Source organism: Ursus maritimus, unplaced genomic scaffold (genome assembly GCF_017311325.1).
Source record: "Ursus maritimus isolate PB19 unplaced genomic scaffold, ASM1731132v1 scaffold_24, whole genome shotgun sequence".
NCBI classification, from domain to species: Eukaryota; Metazoa; Chordata; class Mammalia; order Carnivora; family Ursidae; genus Ursus; species Ursus maritimus.
Genome location: NW_024424897.1, coordinates 38,671,363 through 38,692,213, shown reverse-complemented (window position 1 = coordinate 38,692,213; position 20,851 = coordinate 38,671,363). Strand labels below are relative to the sequence as shown.

Genomic DNA, 20,851 nt, shown 5'->3' with positions numbered 1-20,851 from the left:
TGGGCGCAGCAGTGGCTGGGCAATGGCTCAATCCAGTCTCAACAGCCACCCAGCAATGGATGGCAGAGAATGATCCTAAAATGGGACCAGTCCTTGAGATAGGGTCCTTTCTGCTGAGCTGGGTCAGACTTAGGTGGGAACGTCAACCAACAGCTCTCCACAGCAGGACAGTTCCCAGTGCAGACAACTTACATGCAGACCCTTAAATAAACACATTTCTATCTACACCAGATTCACCATCTTTTGTCTCCACGTTAAGCAAAAAAGTCAAAGCTTATCTCTTTCGTGCAGAAGTAGAGCCTTTCAGAAACTGCAATGGATCGCACCAGCAGCAGCTTTCTGAGGGCTCGATTCCACCCACATCTGGCTCTACTTGGGAGCTAAATTCAGCAGAAGTCTCCAGGGTCAACAAATGACCCTGAATAAAAATAGTCTTGGAAATCTGTCACAGAGTCGGAAAGGAAACAAGACGGCAGGGTGATTCACTCCAAATGGCAGCTCCAAAACCCAAATTCTCATTTTTGTCCCAATATGAAGCCAATGTGCAAAACAGGCACAGAGCAAACTGTCCTTTTCCGAAGGCCTCTAAAAGTGGTTGCCAAAGAATTTCACATGGAAGCCAAAAAGATTTAGTGTGCCATTCACCTCTCCTATAAACCTAACTGCAGCTCCTTCTAACTAGAACTCCGAACCAACTACAGCGTTACACTTGCCTTAAGACCACCCAGAGTACCTAAGGTTTTGCCCCGGGCAAGAAAGAGGGACCCTTTGTCTCACCAAATTTTCCAAATGACCGAACAGCCACAGAGAAAGAGTACAGAGGTGGTGCGGTGAGTGTGCGTGTGTGTGTGTGTGTGTGTATGCGTGTGCATACGTAATTCTACAACTCATTCCCCCCTTCCCCGACACAGTTAAGCTGTATTAAAATAGTTACCATATTTTGAGACAATTGCATGTGTTTTTAAGTTAAGAATTCCACTGGTTGAAGAACAATCAACCAACATTTGACCGCTTAGTGAACACACTGAAGAATGCATTGAACACATAGGTGCCCAGCACGACAGGAAACACAAAGGGACCAGTGATGGGTTTGCTTCACCACCACCCACTTGCACTGTCCCCTTCCAAAGCCCTATTTTGGCATTCACAATATATACTCTTTTTCTTAAACATGGTCCCCTCCCCACCAATTGTCATGAGTTTTCAGGCCACAAAATCTCGATCCACCTCTGGAGGATGCTCTCAGTCTTTGAGGAGCTCACTATTGGGTGGGAAGGCAGGCACGCAGGCAACAACAACATAACCTGATACATTCTAACAGTTAGGACCAAGTGTCCATGTGTCCTGGGAGCACAGGTAAGAGTAGAATGAACCCTGACCTGGAGGACTGGGAAAGGCTTTGCAGAACTGGTCTCAAAGGATAAGAGTGACAGGCAGAGCATGTGAGCAGGGAGGAGGGACGGAGGAGGACATTCCAGGGAGCGAGAACCACCAAGGCCAGTGGTTCTCAACTGGGGACAATTTTGCCCCCCGCCCCTGCCGCAGGGGACATTCAGCTGTCAGAAATGGGAGGAAAGTAGTGCTCGTGGCCTCTGGTGGGGAGAGGCCAGGGATGCTGTTAACCATCCTACAATGCACAGGGCAGCCCCTGCATAAGGAACTATCCAAGCCCAAGTGTCAAGAGAGCTGCAGATGAGGAGACCTGGTTGAAGCAAAGGTGTAACAGACATGCTGTGTTCGGTTAAAAGTAAGAAGTTGCCTGTAACTTTGTTTCAAATGGCTGCTTTTATGGAAGAGAAAAACCAGTAAGAAAAGAAGGGAGGAAAAATTAAATTTCTAAAGAGCCAAGATACCAGGCTGAGCAGAGGCCTTATTCTCAAAACAGGAACCATCAGCAAAACAGAGTTAGGAAACTGGACCCCTGGAAGCCTACGGTGTATTTCATTGCCCTGTGAAATGAAAAGCACATCTGTCTGGGATGCGGTCCTCGGCCCCAGTCCAGCCCTGAGCAGAGGCCTGCCTTCTCCCTTTTACGCACAGGACTAAGTGGGGAGTGAGGAGCACAGGGAGGACGAGTTGTTCCATGCAGCTCGCTCTGACGGGATTCTCAGTTCGAGAGAGGGTGCGAAGCTGCTGCTAATGCCGGAAGAGCTCAAGAGCAGGAATGGCCCAGCAAAGGGTTCCAGGTCCCAAAAGGAAGTGGCTGCAAAGAGAGCAGAATATGGTGAGGATACTGTGGCCAGTGCTGCAAGTGGTCATTAGGGCTGTTGGCACGAACCAGGCCTGACCATGAAGGCAGGAGGTGTCTATGCAGGAATCTGACTCCTGCTCACAGACCCTTGAAAGATGCACTGATGAGCTGACCACCATCACCAAAACCACCAGCACCTCCACCTCTACCAAAAAGGAGAAAGAAATAGAACAGATCTCCCCCCAGCAAAGGACTTCTAGGAGAGAAAGAAAGCAGCCTTCAAAATACTAGCAGTTTTTCATGTAAGGGTAAAAAAATGGAAGTTGAAACTCCTTCACAGATATACTAACTCACACTAATCCCCATCACCTTGAATCTTGCCTCGTCCAGACCCACATGCACAAACACACACCTACACTAATTTTTGAAAATAACAACGGTATGGGGAAAGTTACATCAATTGCAGATGTCTAAAAGCCAAGTTTTAGCTCCAAGAGGGGAAAAGGAGGCCAGCACGGTAACAAAGTAAAAAGATAATTCTAAATGAACGTCTTAAAAGCTTTAAAGAAGTAACTTTCTTCTTCTTTTTTTTTTCTCTACAAAAGGTGTTGCCACAGGAAGGTATTATGTGCCCAGTGTTACGCTGGGGGCTGCTATCAGGAAAATTACAATCGGGTTTGGGTGACACAGACCCCTGAAACCAGTGTGGTCTTCAGTACCTATGTCACCAACCACAGATGAAAAGGGCTGTGCAGAAGAGCCAGGGGGAGAGCAGAGGACAGGACAGAAGTGAGAGAAGGAGCCACAGCCTGGGGAAGGCACCAATGATCGGGCTCATGCACACACATCCACGGAAAGATGAAACATGCAAATTCTGCCCATATACAACCATAAGTCACACCACGTATGGCCCAACCACCCATGTTCCGGGAGATGAAAACACTTCAACATCACGTCAGAGCACTCGGACCTGCAGTGTTTCTAGTCACCTTTTGCAAAGTGAAACAAATGTCTCAAGGGTCGCAACAGCATGAGCCCGGAAGTTCACACCGCTAAACACTAAACAGTCTGGAGGGATTATCAGGACGATAGGAAATGCAACTATCAGAGAGAGGACTGCTTTTCACCTGGGTAATCAGGATTAACAGTTGAAGAGGTGTGTAAGGGTACTGCTGCTACACTTCGCTGAGGCTGTTTACGGCTGCTGGGAACCTACTACTCCCAGCTTAAAAGTAAACCATGACCAATCACTGAACTTGTGCATTGAGAATTGCAGCCAATTCTCAGAGTCGTCAACTATACACACAGATGAGACATGTACAGAGATATATGCACGTGTCTGAACGGCCGGGATCTTGACTGTCTTGGTGATTGGGTGTGAAGGCAGCCTTAGAAACCTGGGCATTAGCCAAGGGTCATGCTAATGAGCTGGTGATTCCTCCCACAACTCCCCAACACCAACTCCTTCCCCTCCAGACAACTTATGTTCACTACCACCCAAACAGAATCAGCTTTCATGCCTCCACTCCTCTGCTCACGCCACTGCATCCACTTGGAATGTTCTCCACCTAGACAAACCCTACCCATCTTTTACAACTCATCTGAACCTCTCTCCTTCTCTATGCTGTGTTTTTGAACCAGCCCAAAGCACCTCTCCCTCTTCTGAACTCCAGAACAATTAGTGTGTACAATTTCTTGGCAAAGAATCACCTGAGCTCTACAAAGCTTAAGTCTTCTATTGTTTTCTTAATTTATTATTTAAATCAAGAGGGATTTCTACCTCTCTCCCTGTCTTTATTGGCATTGTCACCTCTTTGAGAGATAAGGATACATCTTATAGTTCTTGGGAGCCTCCCACCTTACCTCCTAAAGCAACTTGCACAATGTACTAAATTGCAAGGTTAAGTTGGGCTTACTTTAATAATACTTAAGATTCAAACTTAACACTTAGAGACTTTAGAACCAATAGCACGTAAAAGTGGAAAAGAAAGTAGTGCTGAAAAATCTTGAAGATCCTCACTATTTTACAAATTAGGAAACTCAGACACGAAGCCCGGCTCAAGGTCAGCTCATAGTAGGCAGGTGTAGAACTCAGATCTGTGCCCCTGCTCCATACTCTGGGACATAGTGAAGCCTGGAGAAGAGCAGAAGACGACCCGATGGGGTTTGCAATTCCAAAGATTAAAAAATTTCTTTAAATTCTTAAATTAAAATGAAGAGGGGTAATTATAACTGAGGATTGGGGTTAGTTGAGCATTCAAACCTAAATCATGACTTTCACTTTATAAGCTTACAGAGTGATATTTAGCAATAAATCTTACAAGAAATGGGGCTAGAACTTCCAGGAACACCCACCCCCTCAACTCAGTTATTTGGAAACTCCATTTACTGTAATGTTTTACAAAAAAACAGTCAAAACTACTTAAAAGTTCTGTTTACATATAACTCTATCAGGAGCGAAATAATCACATGTAGTAGAGTTTCTAAAATAAAATCGTCTTGGAAGCCCATTTTGGGGCGTTGAGTTGTGACTACATTTTCAAGGATGTCAGTAACACAAGGGCTCCATCCATAACTCCTTGAAAAAAACTGAAACCATGAATGCCTTGTCAAATTCAGACAGTTTATCTTGGCACTGGCAAGCAGAGCAGTCTCTTCGATGTCTGGAAACGTGTCTAATTACGTTTAGAGAGTAACTAAAAAATAGCCAGTGTCCCGGAATAGACAGCTCAGGGATCACTACTCCATAGCATCCTCAATGACATGATGGAACCACGCCAGGAAAAAAAAAAAAAAAAGGAGAAAAAGAAAACCAAGTGTGAAACCGCGATGAGACCTGAATCTCTCTACAAAACAACCCTCCCGTCTTCCCAGGGCCTTCGTGGCTGCCACAACTCTCCCTAAAGTTTGCGTTTTCCTTTACTTTTGTTTCCATTAGGTCACCCGGCCCGCCCACATCACTTACCTGGGGCAGCGAGCTAGCCGGCCCAGCCCCAAGCGTGCCTGTAGCCCGCACACACCCTGGCACCCCCCCGCGTCCGGACAGCATCCAGGACACCCGTCTCCCGAGGGCGCAACCTGGGGGCGCGGCAGCTTCACCCCGGCCAACGGCCAGAGGTCTCTAAGGACAATCACGAGCTCGCACCCTTTGGGAGCACCGTCAATAGTCCATTTCAATGTACACCAATCCGCACCAGCAGCCCTCTCGGAGTGGGGAAAGCCACAGTGATGAGCCGCTGCTCACCTATGCAGCAGCAGTTCAGCCAGCTGGAGATGCGTATCAAACAAAAGCGAAGTCTCCTGCTTGCCAACTCAGGTGTCTACTGCCCCATGGAGCGTCGGCAGCTCAGGTGTGCAAAGTGTGGCGCAAGCCGGGAGGAAAGGGGGCGAGCTGGGCGGGGCGGGGCCGCGGCGCGGGACTGCGGGGGAGGGGGCCCCGGGCGCCGCTCGCCGGGTCTGGGCCGGACGGAGGCCGCCCCGCTGCTCCTCGGCGCGCTGTCGGCCGGCGCGGCACACCCGGCAGTTTCCGCTTCTCCCGCGGCGGCTGCCCGGAGCTGGGGGGACGGGACACCGAAAAGGAGACGGCGGCGGCAGGTCCCGCCTCTGGCCTTGGTCTGGTCCCGGCCCCGCCCCGTCCCGGCCGGGCCTCTCCGGCTCCGCCCCGCCCCGCCCCGCCCCGCCCCGCCCCGCCCCGCCCCGCCGACTGAGCTGCCCGCCCCCGCCGCGGCGCAGGCAGCCGCCTCCTCACCTGGGCGGCGCGCACGCGCGGGGCGGGCGGCGGGGGCGCGCGCGGGCCCGGGCCAGGTCGGCGGGGCGGCAGCGCCCCCTGGGGACGGGTGCTGGGATCTCAGGGAGGCGGTACCGAGGAGCGTGGATGTAGGGGAGGGTGGGTGGAATCAGGTTTCCAAATTGCCTGCTCCGCGGTGCTTGAGGGCTGCAAGCTGAGTTACAGAAGCAGCTCGAGGAGCTTTGTGCGAGGATAATTCCTTATGATTCTATCACCTTGCCGCGAAGCCCACTCCTGCTCCTCTGCTCAGGTCCTCTCCATCCTGGAAATGATGGTTAGCTCACAGACTGCAAGAGAGTAGTAATAGCTAACACTTGGGGGACACTTAAAATGCCCAGAGCTTTTCTAAGCGCCTTAGAGAATTCAAGTAACTTGCCACACCGCTAGAAAGTGGGGAAGCTGCAGTTTCATCTAGGTCATTCGACTTAGAAGCCGCATGGCGGAATGTTTTCCTTCTTCAATGATGCGTGGTCCCTCTTTCTGCTGCACTCATCTGAGGATGCCATCAAACATTACCTTATATTATTAATAAATTTTTAATATATGTAGGTGTCACCTCCCTAGGATTATTGTAGGCTTCTTGAGCGTGGGGCCATGTCCTAAATTTCTTCATATCCCCGTTAGCACCCACCAAGTAACTATCATACTGCCTTGCACATGCAGAAATGAAATCAGCACTGGTTCAATCGGGCGGAGTTCTAAGTGATCTTCAATGTATGGATATATTGGTTCAGCTTGGAAAATTCTTTTGGAACTTAGACTATATTTTCCCGATGAAAATATATTATAAATGACTTTCTAAGGCAGCTACACCTCTTTCACCTTGTGTTTCAGTTAAGGCCATCTTCTAGGAAATCTAGAGGCTCCCAAGGACCTGGCTGGGCTCCAGCTCTGTGGCTGAATTTGAGATGGGTAAACCAGAGGGAAGAACCCTGCTCAAGGCTGGCTTTGGCTGCCAACAACCAACACCAGCCAGGAGATTGGGGAAGGCAGCTTGGTTACCTCCCGAGGGAGCACGTCTGCTGTAAGAAAGCCACCCCAACCCCTGGCACACGAAGAGCTGGGTTGTGGTCTACCATTAGCAGCTCTCCTTCTTCAGAAGACACCTCTCTGGATCTCAGTGTCCTCATTTGTGGAATAAGACCTCTAGGCTAGACGCTTTCCAAGGTAGGACTGTCCTTTGCTTGGGCCTTTATGTGGGTCGGTTAGTAATTGCATAATATGGTACATTCCTAATATGTTTGTATTGGTATGTTTTAAAGTAAGTAGAACTGAATTGCAAAAATAAAAGAAAGAAATCGTCAATTTTGAGCATTTTGGAGCAACCGGGCTCTCCACCCAATGACCCACTGGAAATGGATGCATGTGTATTCTCTGAGCCCTGGGGTTGTCAGAGCAAAAGTAATCCTACAGTGGTAGGATCTACTGTGGGATGTAGCTGTGGTTTGCAAATGGCCAAAGCAAAGGAACTCTTGTTTTTTTATCAATATCTTGTATAGGAGCCCAACATATAGCACATATACGCAACATATGCAAAGGGCATTTTATAAATTTATAAGCCCAAATTCATATAAAATCAGGCATAAAACCAATGAGGCTCTTTTGAGGAACCCATATCTGTCTGTTGGGGGTCACCATCACCTTAAACCAGCTTTGGGATTCCAATTTACTTTTGAACACTGTTTTGGTTGCATAGTATCAAGAAAATTCTGATTCACATGGCTAAGTAGTAATTTGTTACTTTTATGCCCAGCCTTTTAAAGGCCAGAGCACAGCTACAATCTTATCAGTCAATGACACATTTACAAGAAGTTCCGATATATGCAGAGATGACAGAAGAAACAAAACACTACAGTCTGCATTCAAACGAGGTGATATAGAACAGGTTAGCTCACTATTAATCTCCTTTGTGCTAACATTTAGATATAAACACATTTGGATGTGTATGTTTATGTTACAGTTTAAAGTATACTAAAAAACAAAATAAAAGTTAACATCACCAATAAGGAGACATGCTGACATCGCTGAGTGATGTGATGAGTGATATAATCTCCTTAGAAAGATATAACATCACTTACCTGCTAAAATGCATCCACTGAGTCTGATTGTGAAGAAACATCACATAAACTCACATTAAGGGACATTCTACAAAAAACTGATCTGTACTCTTGAAAAATATCAATGGCTTGAAAGACAAAGGAAGGCTGAAGGGTAGTCCAGGTTAAAAGGCCCTAACGAGACACCACAACTAAAGGCAAGTATGTGACCTGGACTGGATCTTTAACCAGAAAAAATGTGAAGGATTCTTAACTATAGGAAACAAACTGAAGGTTGCTGGAGGGAAGGTGTGGGGGGGAGAATGGGGTAACCGGGTGACGGGGCACTAAGGAGGGCACATGATGTAATGAGCCCTGGGAGTTCTTTTTTTTTTTTTTTTTAAAGATTTTTTTTTTTTTTTAAGATTTTATTTATTCGACAGAGCTAGAGACAGCCAGCGAGACAGGGAACACAAGCAGGGGGAGTGGGAGAGGAAGAAGCAGGCTCATAGCGGAAGAGCCTGATGTGGGGCTCGATCCCATAACGCCGGGATCACGCCCTGAGCCGAAGGCAGACGTTTAACTGCTGTGCCACCCAGGCGCCCCAGCCCTGGGAGTTCTATGCAACTGATGAAACACTGAACTCTGCCTCCAAAACTTATTAGTTTTGTATGTTAATTAATTGAATTCAAATAAAATAAAATTTAAAAAAAGGAAAAAGGTAAAGGACATTATTGGGACAATCGGTGAAATTTGAATACAGACTATAAATTAAATAGTAGCCTAGCATCGCTATTAGTTTTCCTGAATTCAGTCATTGTACTGGGGTTCCGTAAGAGAATGTCCTTATTCTCAGGAGATAGGTTTTAATCTATTTAGGGGTAAAGAGTGTAATGTCTCAAAGAACTTATCAAAGAATAAGAATAATAATACGTGAGTGTGTGTATATATGTGTGTGTGTGTGTGTGTGTGTAGAGAGTTACAAGCAAATAAAGCAGATGTAGGGAGATGTCAGTGATTGGTGAATATAGAGAATATATGGGAGCTTTTTTTACACTGTTCTTACAACTTTTCTGTAAGTTTGAACTGATTGCAAAATATAAAGTTAAAAATCAAATAACAGTCTTAAACTGTCCTCACATAAAGATGTTTATTTTCAAGGAATCAAATAATACTCAGAAATGAAAGTCACGTCAGCTGTCCGATGTGCACACTTTGAAAACTCTGGTCCGGAGTATCCATAAGCTCTGCTTGCCATAGTATGCCGGGAGGTTATAAACACCGAATGGACCATTCTAAAAACAAAAAATAATTTAAATAATTGATCCTATAAATATATTTTTATAATTTAAGTAATTTATTGTTTACCTTAGCTGACAAACATCCCCCAGGGAGGGTACAATCTGTTCTCTGCCTGAAATTCCCTTCCCTGTTGTCCCACTCCTCACTCCTGTGGCCTAGCTAACTTCTGCTCATCCGGTAGCTCTGCCTCAGTATCACTTCCTCCAAGAAGACTTCCATGATTTCCTAAGTCAGGGTTGGCTGTCCCTCCTCTGCGCCCCCACAGCACCCTGGAAATATCATTCCCGTTGCGGCATTGAATGCACTTGAGCCTACTGTCCATCTCTCGTGAGAGAGAGGGCATGAGAGCATGAGGGCTGGAGGCTGTGTCTGTTCTGTTATGGGTGTAAGTCTGGCACCCGATAGCCCAGTGCCTCATGTGTGAAGCTCTTAATAAACACTTGCTTGGTAGTTGAATATGGAATGGTCTTTGAATCTATGAGTTGTGCAACGTGAGGTTGTAAATCCACCCCCTCCCTTGATAGACTTCTCTGCATTAAAATCAGTCTTCGTGCAGTGTTTATCTTCTCCTAATCTCCTGCCCCTGGAAGCAGGTCTCGGGGCTGTGTTCACTTCTCACCTGGGGCCAGGCCTGAGCACTATATGTTCACATAAACAAAAGCTGTTGTTCCAAAAACCTCTCTGCAGTTGACAGCTGCTACAGAGAATCTGCTCTGGATTATCTGTGAAAATCAACTCTGAATTTTCCAAAGCAAATATTTGTGCCCGTTCTCCTCTCCCAGAATGCTTCTGGGCTGTCCTACCCTCCCTGTCTTTACCAGGTGCCCAGCAACCAGGAAAACAGCTCACTTCATCATGAGTCCTGCAAAACAGAAGCAAGAAGTCCAGGAAAAACAGAGTATATTCAAAGGGTATTTTATACATTTACTTTATAAGCCCAAATTATTTTGGAGCAGAAGTAGAAAGGCAAATTTACATTGCGGGATAACTTCATAATGCACTCAGATCCATATATAAACGATGTGGAACTCTCTACCTTAGGTATTATCCAAAACACGCTTCCTCCCCTTTCATGCCAAAGACTGGATTTGAACTATGAATAGTACATCAAAGGCGATGTATATATGCTCATATATATGCTTTCTATGGTTTCTGAAGCCTAAGCATTTTAAAGTAAAAGCAGACCCAACAGTTGCCTCCCTGGTGTCACTGATGACTTGCCCACCTGTGGCCCTCCCTTCCCCACTTCCCCACCCCTTCCTTTCACTCTGTAGACATCTCACAGGACAAAGGAAAGGGAAACTTCATAGCCGAGTTCACTGCCCTACACCACCCTGAAAGCCCAGAAAACAACTTAAAAATTTCATCTTCTCACCTATAGCTAGCTATTAAAAACAAAGGATCAGCCGGCCAATTGCTAAAGACCTGGTTCTGGGTTCTAGGGATTTCTTCCCCTGCTGTCCCTGTGGCCCAGGTGTGCTTACCTGTGACAGTGTTGAGTTGGGGACAAGGATCTTTCCTTAGCTCCTTGGAATGGCTGATACTGCAGACAGAGCTCCTTTTAACATAATCAACCTAAGCGCAGAGGAAGTTGGGATATATCAGCTGCAGAGAGGGAGGAGATGGAGGAGAGCAGAAAGAAAGGGGGCTGCCGCTGCCTGAGTCTTAGGGTAGCAGGTGGACAGTAGCAAGACACTGGTTCCCAGTTCTTAGGTCTCATCGTCCTTTGATGAAAACAAGTGGACTTCCTCTCCCAAGACACATGTATTAAGCATACACACAAAACAGTTTACATGGACCTCTCTGCGCCTCTGCCCAAAATAACCTATGGATCCCAAGTTAAGAAGCCCTCAGCTAAGGGAAGGGTCACATCATAAGTTCTGATCATTGGGGAATGGGGAAGAATTTAAGAAAAGCGTTGTGTCCTGTGAGTCATCAGACAGGGACTGTCCCAACAGCACACTCCCCAGTGTGGCCATATTTATGGCCACAGGAAAGATAGCGTCAATGGCAAGGGAGGACATAGCCTGGGATAGCCTCCAGAACTTTTCCTGCCTGTGACAACATAGTTTCTGACTATAAACATTTCACTGCAATGTATCCTCTTTACTAATTACAGAAGTGCTTATCGCACTGAGTTGGAGTTGACTGTCCAGGCCTGTCCCTAACGTCTCCCAGATGGAGGCCATGCCCTCCTCATCCTTTTATCTCCAGCCCTCAAGCTGTGCCTGCTGCCCCGTAGGTATTTCTCGAATCGAGTAGGTGAATTAACTAGTGAGTTTATTTATTAGTAAATGGATATGTGTAGGTGTAGTATTAAGGAGCATGTGGCATTTCTCTAAGCCCCAAGCCAGAAAAATCACTAACTCTCAAGCTATTCTGGCCCTTGGAAGTAGTCCTAGAGCTAGAAAACTTGGGGGTGTGACAGAAACCCACGAGAGGGAGAACGACAAGGCACATCCACAATGGATTCGTGGATGGATGGTGTCTTAGGGCAGGTTGCATCAAATTTGAAAGTGTATGAGAATCTCTTGGGATTTTGTTAGAAATGCAGAGTCTCAGGTCCCACCTCCAACCTACTGAACCACAATCTGCATTTTGACAAGATCCCCAAGTGCTCCTGCTGCTGGTTTGCAGACCAGACTTTTTTTTTTTTTTTTTAATTTAAGTAATCTCTACGCCCAACGTGGGGCTTCGACTCACAACCTGGAGATCAAGAGAGAGTCACATGCTCTGCTGACTGAGCCAGCCAGGCACCCCTGCAGACCATACTTTGCATAGCAAGATTCTAAGGAGTCTTCATGGTTGTATAATCAAATGCATATCCGTGGGGAAACTGAGAGCCAAGAAGAGCAGCTGTCCTTGACTAGGTCAGAGAGAGGTGCTGGTAGAGCTAAGACCAGAACTTAAAGATTCTGATTTGAATAGTGGGTAGTCTCTACTACCCAATGGGGACTTCATTTGTGAGACAAGATGCAGGGGGAGGAAGATTGAGAAGCAAGGGAGGGCAACACCCTAGATCTTCTCTGGGTAACCCCAATCTCCCTACCCCTATTTCTAAAGGGAGGGAGTTCATGTTCTTCTTTCCTCTGTACTTTTTTCTCCTCCTCTAAAAGCTTCGCAGAGAGGTTAAATAAGATATTGCTGGGGCTGGGAAAAATTTGGATTCCTTTCTTCCCTCCATCTGACAAAGTAGCAAGTAGTCAGCACTAATATCATCCATCATTAATATTCAATTAGTATCTACAGAGCTGATGCATCAGGAAGAGTGTGACATCATTCCCAAGGTGACATCTTCTAGTCTGCCCCCCAGATCTCCCCTCCTCCTGCCATTCCCTCAGACTTTCTTAACCGGTGAGCTGTAGCAGTATTCAACTCCGAGAATTAAATTCATAAAATACAATTATGCTAAAATGCACCATGTGACCCTCTGACTTTTTCCATTCAACTGGATTAATTCTTCAGACTATCCAGAGGTAGAAATAATATGAACTGTACTTCTATTCAAATTCTGACAACCTGACCCCTAAAGAAATGATACGGGGCGGGGGGGGGGGCGCCTGGGTGGCTCAGTCGTTAAGCGGCTGCCTTCGGCTCAGGGCGTGATCCTGGCGTTCTGGGATCGAGCCCCATGTCAGGCTCTTCCGCTGGGAGCCTGCTTCTTCCTCTCCCACTCCCCCTGCTTGTGTTCCCTCTCTCACTGGCTGTCTCTCTCTCTCTATTGAATGAATAAATAAAATCTTTAAAAAAAAAAAAAAGAAAGAAATGATACAGGGGGAAAGTAGAATCCACAAAACCTAGGAGACCTCAGAGGTCATATAATCCAATATCCTACCCAATGTCCAAATCCCCTCCATGATATGCTGCAATGCCTGGACCTACCTGGGCCATTTGACTCATTAGGCCTCCCCCATGCCATGTAGACATCGCCACATAAAAGCAGACTCCAACACCCTTTAACTCAGGTTTCCTCCTCAAGTCACTGCCCAGATGCACTCCATGCCCTGAATTCCAGTTGTCCCATCTTCTGCTCTTGTTACTCATTATCCCTATTTATGAGCCTGGTTTGTCCTTCGGAGCTGATATTCCACCAAGATAGGACCAGGTGGAAGTGAATTACAATCCAGGAGGGAGACCAAGGTCATGGCCAGTTAAGGAAGAGCCTTCTATTTCTCTTGAGTCGACTCCCCTTTTGGAGTTTCTATCCATAGAACTCCCACACCATTGTCATGAATCTCTGTAAAGTCTGCTTTCTCAATGTCTAAGGTCCGTATCTGACTGTGCTTAGCCACATCACAGTCACTTTCTCCTAGTGTCCCCACCCTTTCTAACTCTCTAATTAGCTCTTCTGTAACTGAGTAGGGTTCCGATCAGAGCAGCCTTTTCCCCAGACTCGGGAGGCAATGGTGGTACAGGGACACCAAGCTGTGCATACCTGTACTGATGCATAGGACAGGGCTCGGGGATCTTCATTCTAATAAGCACATCAGGAGACTCTGCTGCAGGTGGGCAGGAGGCCTAATTGGGGGAAATATTGATGTGCATTTTGGCGTCAGACACATTGGGGTTCAGTTCCAGCTTTGCAACTTACTACCTGTGTGACCTTGAACAAATTAGTTTATCTTTATAAGCCCTGGCTTCCTCATCTCTCTCTCTTTTTAAAAAAGATTTTATTTATTTATTTGAGAGGGAGAGAGAGAGTGCAAGCATGAGCTGGGGGGGTGGGAGGGGAGGGAGCAGGCAGAGGGAGAAGCTGGCTCTCCACTGAGCAGGGAGCCCGATGCAGGGCTAGGTCCCAGGACCCTGGAATCATGACCAGAGCCGAAGGCAGCTGCTTAACCTACTGAGCCACCCAGGTGCCCCTCCTCATCTCTTTTAAAGAGATGATAACATCCGTTTCTGAGTATTAAAACCATAAAATGAGATGTCTGTATAGTGCTTTGAATAATTCAAGGCAAGTACCGAGCCCTCGATAAATACAAGTTAACATTGCTGTTAGTGAATTGCTTCTTTTATCTTCACACAGGGAACTTATTAAAAGGCAATTTATTGCATGTCCTTCTTAGCTGACTGAGATTTCTAATAGATGCTGGCGAGTCTTCTGATCACCCCATGACTTTCTCCTATGTTAGTTTTGTGATTCCTCTCAGTAATTTATCACCATTTGCATGCATAGCCATGGGCCTTAGGCTTAGTAGGGGATCAAAATTTGCTGACTGTTTTTTTTTTAAGATTTCATTTATTTATTTGAGAGAGAGAGAGAGAGGGAGCACGACCGGGGGGGGGGGGAGCAGAGGGAGAAGCAGACTCCCTGCTGATCAGGGAGCCTGATGCAGGACTCGATCCCAGGACCCTGGGATCATGACCTGAGCCGAAGGCAGACACTCAACCAGCTGAGCCACTCAGGCACCCAAAATTTGCTATTTTTGCATGAATGAGTGCCATCTGCCCAGGCCTTCTGTGCTACACTCCCACGGCAACATCACCTCTGTTCTCACCCTTCTCCTGTACTCTCCAGCATCTTCTGGATTTTATAGTGCTGGTTTGGTTCCCCATTGTCCCCGGCCAGTGAAGAGTGCCATCCCACCCAGACAATGATTTCTGCCAGTTTAGATTTACTTTGTTGCATTAAAACTTACATTTCGGGGGCGCCTGCGTGGCTCAGTAGGTCAAGCATCTGTCTTTGGCTCAGGTCATGATTCCAGGGTCCTGGGATCGAGCCCCGCATCAGGCTCCTTGCTCAGCGGGGCGCCTGCTTCTCTTTCTCCCTCTGCCCCCTCCCCCCGCTTGTGCTCTCTCTCTCCCCCTCTCAAATAAATAAAATCTTTAAAAACAAAAAACAAAACCTTCCAGTTCATTTCCTCATATAATATATGCTCTGCGCATACACTGCCTTTTTAACTAGAGAGATGAGAGATGAAGCTGGTAAAAAGAGAGTAGGAGTGGGGCACCGGGGTGGCTCAGCTGTTTGGGCATCTGCCTTCAGCTCGGGTCATGATCCCAGAGTCCTAGGATCGAGTTCCACATGGGCCTCCCTGCTCAGCAGAGAGACTGCCTCGCCCTCTGCCCCTCCCCCTCCCCCCACCGAAATAAATAAAATCTTAAAAAAAAAAGAGAGAGTAGGATTTGGGTGGTGAGGCAGTGGGTGGGACGTGCTTTGACAGCCAGGAGATAGGCAACCACTTTCTCCTTTCACAGAAGTGTTCGGTGGAGTTCTGTCATTGTTAACCAAGAATTGATTCAGGGGAATGGGACCTGCACTCTGGATAGGCTACATCCCACGTGCTCCATCAATGAATAAATGCACACAGCAGCTGTGCAGAGCACACACATGTAACTACGAGGACTGGGGGGCTCTGGTGTTTGGGTTTGGAAGGTGGTGGAGCATGGGGTTAGAAGCAGAGGCTCAGGGGTTGGTTCTGCCCCCTGTGCACTGTATGTGACCCTGGGCAAGACACTCGAGTCCTCTGAGACTCAGTTGCCTCTTCTGTAAAGGGAGAGTAATACTAATATCCTATCTCCTAATGTTGCCGTGAGGATTAAGTGCCATAAAGTACATCCCGCACTTCGTATGGGCGCGGGGACATCAGGCTCCGTAACTGGGAGCTGACTGTCCTATTAGAACCCACTAGTCCCTGGCACCGGGGCTTCAGGGCAGCTCATCACTGGGAGAGGAAGGAGTGTCTCTTGTGTCCTGGTTCTTTTCTTCCTTTGACACCCTGGCTCTCTGGTGTCCTCTTATCTGTTGGTTCATGTCAGGCTGGTCACTTCCTTGTAGCGGAGCTGATAATACTAATTGCAGGGAGTTCACGGCCTCTCTATCTACAGTTTCTCAACCTTCACTTTTGAAGGTACGGTGACTTCCTGGCTTCCCTATTCCTGCTTCATCACCTGAGTTCCTAATTGCTGTTGCATAAACCAGGCCGTCCTCCCAGTGCAAAGGCAAATACCCAGAGCAGCTCCATGCAGAGCTACTCCTCCTGCCCTAACCCCTGATCCTGTGCAGTCCCTTCAAGAAGGTCTTATAGACCAATGAATCCTCAATCTGGCTGGTTCTTAGATTCACCAGGGCTGCTTTAGCAAAAAATTCGGCTTCCCAGATTCCACTCCCAGTCCTTTTGAATTGAAACTTTTTGCAGCCAAGAACCCCCTATAAGAACACCTGGAGTCACTCCACACGTAAAAGGAATAACTTCGGAAATCAGTGTTGCCTGGTAAATTCACGGCCATTACATCAAAGTGGTCGTCCTCTCTGCGGCACGGGCTAGAGCAGAGAAAAGCTTAACACTTTGAGTGTCCCGCCTCAAGCCCCATTTCCGGAATGTACCGTAAGCCTGCTGTAGACTCTACACCTAATATTTCTTAAGTATTCTGAGAGTATTCATCTCCGGCAGGTGCAATCACTAATCACCGATTTTATTAGGAAAGCGTGCCCCCCTATAAAACCTCTTCCGGGGGCTGGGGAGGGGCTGTTCCCTTGCCTACAGCCAGTGCTGCAACCTAGAAGTGCGAGGATTAAGCCTTCCACATGTATTGCATTTGCTTACATGACCCGAGGTTCCCTAAGAAGAGGACTACACTTTACATCCCAGCCAAAGCGAAGTATGAGTGCGCCAACTCAGCCTTGAGGCAGAAGAGGAAGAAGAAGGAGGTCTATTTTAGTTACATGGGGAAAATCCTAAAACAAGTGAGTTGGGCTCTCTTTGTGGAAACAGAATGGCTGAGACAGGTTATCATGTTAGAGGCCCTGGGTGTGTTATTTTGACGGCAGTTTTTTCTCATACAGGAGTGCTGCTTCACTCACCGAGTTCCTGAAAAGTTGTGTGCAAACAGCTCCTATAAGCTGGACCAGCTGGGGGCTGCTAGCTTTTCCCGCTTGGCTTGCTTTCTGTTGGCAGCAATGCTGAACACCTGAGCTCTCGGTGTCTCTCTTGTTATCTGTGGACAGGCAATCTATAAATTGGTTCTTAAATGCCCTCTTAGAGAGAGGGATCCACCACCTAGTCTGCTCTTCTTCTTTGAAGAGGGACATATGTCGGGTTTTCACTCAATGGTGCTCTGTACTTAGAATGTACCTAAAATGGGTAGGCTTTCCTTCCTTCCTCCTGCCCACCCACCCTCACCCTGCGTACAATTGCAGAGAACAAACTCAGAAAAGTCTTCCCCTTCAAAAGAAGCTATGGGAAAGAGGATAAGGAGATTTTTATGACAGATAGATGAAGGTTTGATTTTGGATTTTCTTCATGACAATGAATCAAGGCTGAGTGTTCGTGGTGATTGTACCAACCCCCCCTGTATTCCAGTGGTATCCTTTGGAATCTTGTTTATCCTGTGAGAAGAAGGGGGAAAGGAGATTAAGGAAAGATAGAAGGAAAGAAGATATGTGACCCAGAGCAGTGTTTCTCAACCACAGTGCTATTGACATGTTGGGGCTGCTTAATTCTTTGTTGGGGGGGGGGCTGTCCTGAGCATGGTGGGATACAGGACAACATCTCTGGCCTCTATCCCATAGATGCCGGTAGCAGCCTCCCTCCCAACCGAAAACGCCCAGAGACATTGCCCTCAATTGAGAACCATTGCTGGAGAGCCTGCATTTTCTGGAAGGGCTCTCTGTAGGAGTACTTGGAGTTCACTTAGTCCTCTGATCGTTAGTCTGTCGTTGGCCAGTCCTTTACTGCATGGGTCTGGCAGGCCACTCTGCTTCTGCAAGCCTCCCAAGGGCCAGAGCTGTGCCTTGGGTCAGCCGCTCATGGCGCTGTGAGGATAAAACAAGATGCTGGCTGGATAAACGTATTGTCTCCGTGCAAGCCAGGTGTGCTGGGGAAGCTCAGATGGAAACGATGTGGTCTCTATCATAAAGGGGCTCACAGTCCTGCGGGATGGGCGCATTGAGGAAATACTCGTGAATAGAACCAGGAGGAAATTTTCAAATCCCGCTTCAAGGCTTTCCTTTTATAAAAGAGAAACTGAGGTCCAGTATGAGATTATTACTTGCTTACATGACATCTCATACCCTCACAGAGCTAGGATTAGAGCTCTGGGTGGCTGATTCTCAGGGCAGCGTTCTTCCGATTATTCCAGCTGCCTCTCTAACTTTAGACGAGGTTGTTAATGACACAAGGCAGCGTGTGATATAGGTTCTGAGAACACACAGAGCTCTGGTCCTCAGCGGGAGGTTGTGTGGAACACACATAAGCCAGAGGGGACACCTGGGGAAGAACCTTCAAGGGCGGATAGGATGTGAAAGGTGGGGTTGGGTGTGGGCATGGTAGGAAGGGGTGACAGATCAACCATGGCGTGGAGACCGGAAACGAGAGGGACACATTTGAGGAAGAGCGAGTTTTCCCAGCATGGCTAGAGATGGTGTTGGTGCAAGGATGTAAGGCCGCAAATTGAGAAGTGTTAAAACAAAATGCCCACTAAGGTGAAATACAGAGTGTGCACATCTACTCTAACATTATATTTTCTGTCTTCCAAAAGTGTTGGACGTTAACTCCACTTCTGTTCGGAAAAATCGAGGCACGAAATTTAAGTGACCAGAGTTAGTCTGTATTCCACAGATAAGGGCGATCTTTCTCACCAGCTACAAATTCCCCCTCCCCAGGCTTCCTTAGACAGTTGATAGGTACAATGGCCTGATTTCTTTCATCACATTCTTACCGTCGTACCTCCGGGGGCATCGTGTGGCTCCACGTGTGCACCACTCCATGGAAGGGATGGGTGCTGCGTTAGACCATAAATTGCTTGCTTTGGGAAGCCTTCACTTCTCTGTCTTACCCTTGTGCCGTTTCTGTCCCAGACTCACCCAGACTTCAGTGGATGCTCCTGGATCTTGGATGCACTGGGTTCTCTGGAGGATTGGCTGCTGGAATGGGTTAGCCTGGAAGCAGTCAGACTGTCCTTCTACAACCACAGAAGAGCTGTCACCAGCAGAGAGATCCTCAGAGCGGTGAAGCAGAGATCCTTTAGGAAGAGCTTTTGTATAAATAAAGTGTTCTGAATGGCTCTGTTGTTGAAATGGTTGCACTTGTCAAAAATAATCAGACAGGTCAGAGGACTGAATTGGAAGACAAGGTATCTGATAGATACCTGTTGCAACAGGAGTCTTGGTGCTATATACCTGGTCTCTGGGTCCTGTGTTTTTAGCCTCTGACTTAATCTGTAAAAAAAAAAACTAAATATTGAAAAAAAAAAAAAAAAAAAAAAAAAAAAAAACTAAAAAAGGAAAGAAAGGCATTTTCTCTTGTGTGTGTAATGCTTGTTGTTTATGGCTTTAAAGTTTTTCTGAGGCATGCTTCTCCCATTTGAACTTACCCATTGTCTTTTTGGAGGACACAACTCACCCCAGCATACCATGTACTCACCATCTTCAGCCCTGGGATGGAGCCTGCTGCACTGGAATGAACTGATGATTTTTTTTTTTTTTAAAAAGCACTTCTACTTAGATTTAAAAGAACAACAAAAAAAAGGGGGGGGATTTTTTTGTTCTTTGAGTAGAAGACTCATGGTGTTGATTATCTATATAGCACTTAGCATAATAGCATGGGTGTAATGAAGGTCTATCAAATGTAGAAGCTGGTTCCAAGAGTGGAAAAACATTGTAGCATTATAAAAATAACAATAGTAGCATTATAAAAATACAACAGTAGCATTATAAAGATAAAATAATGTAAGAGCAGGAAGAATAAATGGGCTGATGCATTTTAGATGTGGTGGTCTGGGTAAGCCTGGGTAGGTGATATGAAGGAAGAAAGGTGCGAAGCATGGCAAAAGATTCTGGGCTGAGGGAACAGCCTGAGCAAAGGTCCTGAGGCAGGCAGGAAAGCTTTAGCTTGTTAGGAAAAACCAAATGAAAGCCAGGGCAGCTGAGTTCTAGCAAGCAAGGGAGAAGTACAGTAAGAGATGAGGTTGGAGGAAAAGGCTGGGGCCAAGAACTGCATCGTTGATTTCATTCCAAAGACAGTGTGAAGCTACTGAAGGGTTTTAACTGGGGAATTGATGTCTTGTTCATTTTTAATTTTTTTTTAGTTGAGGTTTATCCTACAGTAAAGTGTGCAAATCTGAACACACCTCAAGATAAGACTAAGGTACAGAACATTTCCATCACTGCTGCTGCTAGGTCAAGAACAGATTGAAGAGTGTGCCTATAGGAAGATTAGTTAGAAATATTTTGTATAGGTTTGGTAGAGAGATGACGGTGGCCTGCATGAGTGTGGGTGGTAGTCCAGATGGGGAGAAGTGAAGAGATCTGAAGTGAATCTGAGATAGAATCGATACGATTTGCTAACAGGATGGATGTGAGCAGTGAGGAAACAGTGATGCCCCCTCATTTGGGGCTTGAGCAGTGCGGTGGACAGTGTTCCCGGCTGCAGAGATGGAGAAGACTGGAGGAAGGACAGGTGTTCTGGGAGAGGTGACAATTGAGAATTCCATTCTGGACACGTTATGTTTTCAATACCAGTGAAACCTGCAAACAGAGATGCCAAATAGAAAGGAGTGGGCCAAAGATACAAATTTGGGCATCATTAGCATAAA

General features: G+C 46.7%; 1 long non-coding RNA gene across 1 annotated transcript; it reads left to right on the top strand.

Moving 5' to 3' along the window:
* Positions 1–6,814: 6,814 nt before the first annotated feature.
* On the top strand, positions 6,815–19,320 carry LOC103667264. The gene is made up of 2 exons (XR_569724.2): positions 6,815–7,145; positions 19,116–19,320. It is a non-coding gene; the product is annotated as an uncharacterized LOC103667264 (long non-coding RNA).
* Positions 19,321–20,851: the final 1,531 nt, after the last annotated feature.